Source organism: Phalacrocorax carbo, chromosome 4, assembly GCF_963921805.1.
Source record: "Phalacrocorax carbo chromosome 4, bPhaCar2.1, whole genome shotgun sequence".
NCBI classification, from domain to species: Eukaryota; Metazoa; Chordata; class Aves; order Suliformes; family Phalacrocoracidae; genus Phalacrocorax; species Phalacrocorax carbo.
This window is the reverse complement of record NC_087516.1, coordinates 44,590,853-44,597,225: the sequence shown is the minus strand read 5'-3', so window position 1 is coordinate 44,597,225 and position 6,373 is coordinate 44,590,853. Positions and strand designations below refer to the sequence as shown.

General features: G+C 35.4%; 1 long non-coding RNA gene across 1 annotated transcript; it reads right to left on the bottom strand.

The window, feature by feature from the left end:
- Window positions 1–483: 483 nt before the first annotated feature.
- Window positions 484–6,138, bottom strand: LOC135313080 (uncharacterized). The gene is made up of 4 exons (XR_010372673.1): window positions 5,751–6,138; window positions 4,569–4,672; window positions 4,279–4,364; window positions 484–3,309 (listed from the first exon to the last, which is right to left on the bottom strand). It is a non-coding gene; the product is annotated as an uncharacterized LOC135313080 (long non-coding RNA).
- Window positions 6,139–6,373: the final 235 nt, after the last annotated feature.

Sequence of the window (6,373 nt, the reverse complement as noted above, 5' to 3'; positions counted from 1 at the left end):
GGGCTTGGGAGCTGAGGTGTGCTGATCCATCCCCTGCCACCTGCATGTGCTGGTACTAAATGGTGCTCTGGTGACTGCCAGGAGCAGGGTTTCCTTCCCATTTAATGGCTGAGCTTGAAATGGGACGAGAGTATACTTGCAGGAATAACCTTGGGGTTTGTTTGCTAATTCTGCTCTTGCCTTACCCAGCATGCAGAATCTCTCTGCTATGATTTATTTGCAGGTCTTAAGTGTATTTTCTGAGCATAGGGGTATTTTATGGTTGTTCTACCCACAAATTCATCCAAATTTTGATGTGATATGTAACTGTCATAAGCTTACAGAAAATTCAACTTTAACAAGGTTTTTCTTTCAAATGGCTTAACCCCCAACAATTCTGAGTCTGTATTGGTGAAAGGGAAGCTCTGCTCCTACTCCAAAAGCTTTTCTACTCCTTCACGTTTCACACTGGACATGTCTTTCCTTTGTAATAGACTATGCATCAATTATTTATTGTTATATTCTTGCACAAAAATGCATTTAAGCATTATGAATAACATTATGAAGATGGGCTCAGCATTACATGTGTAGCTGATGTCATATAAGCCAGAACAGAAATCATCAAGTTTTACATTGGACTCATCTGCATTCTGACCTATGAGGATCTCAAACTGATATTTAAAATATAATTCCTATTCAGAATTGTTTCTGTAGACCAACAGTGTTAGATTCAGTGTAAAAAACACGCCACTGCTGAGTTATAAAGCCACCAATATTTCACAGAAATAAATATGGCAGGATCTTTTGCCTTTTAATCTGTGTTAATTGCTTAGGCAGGTAAAAACACGGAACAATATGTGGACAGCAAAGGTAAAGACATATCGGTATATTTAATATTAAAGACTCTGGATATAACATCCAGAGAACAAAAAAAAAAAAAAAAAATCAAGAACAAAAAACCCTAAACAAGACTAGCTAGGAAAACTGAACACAGTTCAGCTGCAAACATAAGGAAAAGTCAGACTCAGAACACCTTCAACATTTTTTGTAACAACATTATAGCAGTACAACAGCCGTTTTTTATTATTATTATTTAGCAAGAGCTATTTTATGTGCCTTGCTGACTCACTGACATTGTTGGCTCATTTCTTTACTGAGATAACAAAGAAGGATGTATGCTCTAAGCTGAGCATTCCTCAAGCAAAGGAGCAGCAAAACCTTGGGAGACATTTTGAGTTAACCTCTATAACAACCCATTTTTATATGGGTGTTAATAACCCAGACCCTATGAAGGGAGCAAAAGTCTTACCTTATATTGCACTAGTTATTTTTCAGTATACCATAATAAAGTTACACTTTATTCCATTTTTCATGACTATCATATCAAGTTTAAGTCATATTTTGATAAGCTTAGAGTACAAGTTAAGGAAACAAAACGAGCAGATTCAACAAATAAGAGGCTAGAACATTCCCACTATGAACTTAAGATACACTGAGATAAGTAGGAAGTTACAGATATGTAAGTCCAAAGGCTGTTCTTATCCTCTCTGATACACTCGGATATATATCCACTCTATACGTTTTTGTCCCTTACTTATTCCTCTGAAAACTTTTTTTTTTTCTACTGGTACTTCTCTGGCTATTCCTTCCACCGCCTCTCTCTTACCTTTTCCTCTGTCTGATTTCATTTTTTTCTGTTTCAGTTCATTCTTGAGCTAACAACCAGGGATATACCTACGCTGCAAAAATAGCCAAGCAGATTTACATAAATTAACCTCTTCATTAGGATACCCAGCCCACGATTTGGCAAGCTGCAATTCACTGAAGAAGGTGCTCATCAGATCCTCGGCACTTGGAAGTTAGCAAATTATGCTAATTTATAACAGATGATGTCATAGCACAGGAGTCAGCTTTTCAGTATTTAGACAATCGAAAGTCTTGCCAAGAAACAGAATTGAATGACAGTTGAAAGCAACAAAGGGTAGAAAAACAGTAACAACTAACAAATCATTTAATGCTTTAATGGTGGTGCTTCAAAAACCATTTTAGTAGAATCTTCCTCAGGTCCATTCCCTCTGGTGCATGAGCTCTTTTTTTAATGTGTAGCTTGACTCGTTACTGGTTTTTAATTACAAAAACTGAAGGACTTGTTTATAGCAAACTAAATACAGTAGATTTATGAATAATATTACTCTCATTAATAGAGTATTTGTTACTTTAAAGCTAAGAAGGACACATTCGCATAAGTCTTTCTCAAGAAATGGCAGCGTGGCATAATTTTATTATGTCATGGATATAAAAAAAAGAAAACAACTAGAAATTTAATTGAGACCAGTGATATATGTCCCACTGCATTAACACAAATAACTAAAGTTAATATCTTACAAAGCTTATATTTGCTTAGCTTGGCCTATGTAGGTTCCTCATTTTATCAGTAGTAGGAACAATCCCGGGACTGAAGCTGTAGGCGTCACACTTTCATAAGTCACTTTTTGACCCTTGCACCTTATTTGGTTTAGTCAACCATTTTTATGAAATCAAATAATTTCTGTTCTGTTACAAAGTTGGATTTTAATTAAAGCAGAAAATTTTTAAAGTTTGGATATTGCCTTTCCTCCTTTTCTGATACTTTATTGTGTTGAGTGTACTGTCTACAGGGTCAAGTCCACAGTTCACTTTCAGAAGTGATCAACAACAGCTGTGACAGCAGCGTCAGTGTATAAGGAGGTGCCTCTGCAAAAACAGTAAGAACTTATACTAAATACAAGCACTGTCGTGAAGGATATTTCCACTTCACTGTCGGCATTCGTTCCGGTGACAGGAACAGGTATTTATGCATGTAGACTATATGTTTGCTTTATACTTTCTACCTGTCCTAGATTCATTTTGTCCTCCAATTTTACTTTATCATTCCTATAGAAAAGTAATTATATTTTTATTGCCAATAAGCAATGTAGAGTAGAAAAAAATGTGTATAGATATATATAAAAAAAAGTAAGACTTCAAATTATGCACTTAATTCTGTCCAGCTCTCACTGAGCTCTTATTCTAATCTCCACTCTGTCTTTGTCTAATCTCTTAGGTTAAAAGCCCTGCTTGGAGAAATGCTGGTTTTTTCTTTTCATTTCAGTCTCGTTTTTTTCTTTCATCTTTTCTGAGGCCATGATATATACATTTAGTCCTGACAGTTAGTTCCTTTATTTTCTCAGCCGTCCCACATAAGTCAACAAATATATTTGTGGAGGAACTTGCTACAGAGTTAGTGAAATCCAAGCCACACCAGGGTAATGGATCAGCTTTCTGAAGATCTCAGTGGGGCAAGAATTTAATCTAGAAAAGAAAAAGCCGTAGAATCTGGTCATTTAACTATTTTTCACACACATTTCTTTGAAGAAGTTAGACAAAGAAACATTACACAAACATCAAACACCAGCTCTGGTGCTGATTCTATTTCTCCCACCCAGTAAACTGATAAATCATGGGACACATCATTTCCTTTTGGTTACAGATGAACATTCAGTAAGTCTCATCTGGTTTTAGAGTGTTATAAATACATATATACACACACACACTTCAATGCAAACCTTTTAACAACCTTTCAAAAATCATCTTGACCTTCCCTATCTTTTTACAAGTTAATCTGATTCCAAAACTATCAGAATTCATTACAAAGGTTTGGGCTTTCCTGGTCTCCAGTAAAGTGTCAGCAACTGTATCTCCAGTGGGGTAATTTTACAGTATTTTAATAGTGTCCCCGTTAAACACATAGTAATGGGGAAGGCTAGTCCAATTTCTCCACAAGGTGATCAACTTTTGTCTTTATTTTGTCACCACCAGCATCTCTTCCCACATCTGCACATTCTTCTTTTCCTCATTTCTACCCAGCTTACTACAATCTGCTTTCATTGATGGAGAATTATATTAGAAACTTAGTGAATAACCCATGTTTTGAAAGGTTATTTGTATTCAAAAGACAGATTTTGCTTTCCAGCTATTTTTGACCTACTGGTACTTTGTTTAAGGCATTTTCCTAAAACAAGGGTCTCCCTTAGCTGCAAACATATGGTAGACTTGTCAGCCTCTAAGGAAAATGGAAAGTTTCATGTAGCCTTTATACCAAATAGTCCCTGTAACAAATGAGAAGATGCATCATCTGGGGATGAGAAGAGAGAGTTCTCATAGTTTTCCAGGTAGACAGTGACAGCCTATTAGACCCCACGGGAAAGACAGGTTACTTACGAACGCCCTCCCGACGTGTTTGACCTGGAAGACTTCTGCACGCTGGCACCTCCAGTTTACCTCTGAAGATTCCCCATCATATGAGGATGCTGAATAAGGTCTTTGCTTTTGAGTCCATTCTTAGTCTTTTTGTTTAACTGTTATTCCTATAAAGACAAAAAGGAACTTGAACTTTAAATGTGGCTTAGGCACTCAGAGATTTATATCAAATAACTTTGCATTTTATTTGCCACATTTGAGGGGTTAACCCTCTATGTTCTTTAGCCTCATCGCAGATATCTAAATGGAATTTGTGTCTGTTTGTAAAGCCTTCTTAAAGTATTAATAAGACCTCAATATGGGACACTAACCTTTTATTTTTAACAAAAAATGCATATTTTCTCTTTTCATGACAACGGTAGGATGTAGGCAGAGGATTCCGGTCTTCCATTCAACACGTCTCCACTGAACTAGCCTCCAAGAAAAAAGATGTGGTATTTTCTCAGTGTGCAATAGACAATGTGCAAAGAGATGAACATTGCAATTTAATAACTTATTATAATGTTCTGTGATTTTTAATATTAAGTCAAATTACAGTTTTATTCAGACAGATGCATATTTTTGCTAATAAATGTTGTCTCAATTCAGACCTAAGTATTTATATAAGTTCAGAATTAACACTTTTAAAATATTTTTTACTATTAATGACTTGCCTTTCTCTTTAGCGATAGTTATACCTGAACACCAGTAGATGGCTCTGCTTGTACCCGTTCTTAAGGTACGGCAGCCGAGAAACCAATACTGCCAACAGTGAAGAGAAAAAAATGTGATGTGCTAGGCAGCTAGGGAGCTTATATTCCAGCTGCTTTCAATGGGATTTACCAGCTTTCAAAAGCATTATCAACCATCAGTTCCTTTACTGATGGCTGTTCAGATTAATTTTTTCTTGTTGTTCCTAATATCTAAGTTTTTATTGATATTTAACTACTTGGTGTATGGGTAAAAATATAATTTACATAAAAGAATACACTACATATATACGCACAATACAAAATATATCAGGTTTGCTTAATGACTTTCCTTAAAGAAATTGCATGCTATTATATTGAAAATTCTCATCAACTGTAGCATGCTTTCAGAAATCAGGCCCCTTCTTAAACTGCATCCAACTTTATCAGTTAAGAAGAGTGTGAAAGATCCATCCGCTTTATTGACATATGGGATAATGGAAGAATTTGACACTATATAAGAAAAGCTGTAAGTTTTGCATTCACATCTAAATTCAGGTAGATAAAAATATCTGCTGCAAAGGAAAAGCATGCACAAATACAGTCAATAATAGATCTTTTTCAATAGATACACAGGTGTAATTTACCTCTGACTGGAGTAAGTGATTCTTCGGTTTATTGAATAAAATGGGGTAACCAATCCATCATACAGACAGGGAAGTTGTGGTACGTGTAACTATGTGTTCACTCTCAGAAATCATAAAGAGAGATTTGTAATAGCTGTTAATGAAATGTTTGTTGCAAAAATGATCCAGCAGAAGATACCTTGTGTGACAGAGATCAAATCATCTCCACATGCTCCCATTTCATTCAGGTGTTATTGATATTGCATTTCATAAGCATCGCTCGCTCCTTTGCCTGCTGTGGAAATATTCCTCCTTAGATCACCATACAAGAGATCAGAACTCAAAAATAGTAATGTCAAAATATTTTATATTTTTAAATAACAGAATAATCAGAATATTAAAAGAATATAGTTTAGTAATCGCCTTTAATTAACATGTAGCTAGTACGGTGAGAGGTGACCGATGCTTTAGTTTGTATAAATGGTATTTGTGTTTTTCAGACCAAGACTTTACAGCAAAAAAGATCCTCACAAAGTGAGCAGAAAGATCCTTCTAAAGGACCATTTTCCATACAAGTCGCATCTGTACAGATTTGGTTCTAGCTAACATAGCCATATCATTCCAATAGTTATTGCTTATATCAGTATGGATCTGAATTTTAAAAATCTTGCTGATATATTTACTGAGCTGGGTTTCTTTGTTATACTAGTTAGCCTTGTTTACAATTATGTTAATATTTTACTAGGGCTTAAAATTCAACATGATTTACAATGTACAAACTTCATTCTCAACTGCCCCAATGGCATTGATACAACTTCTGTT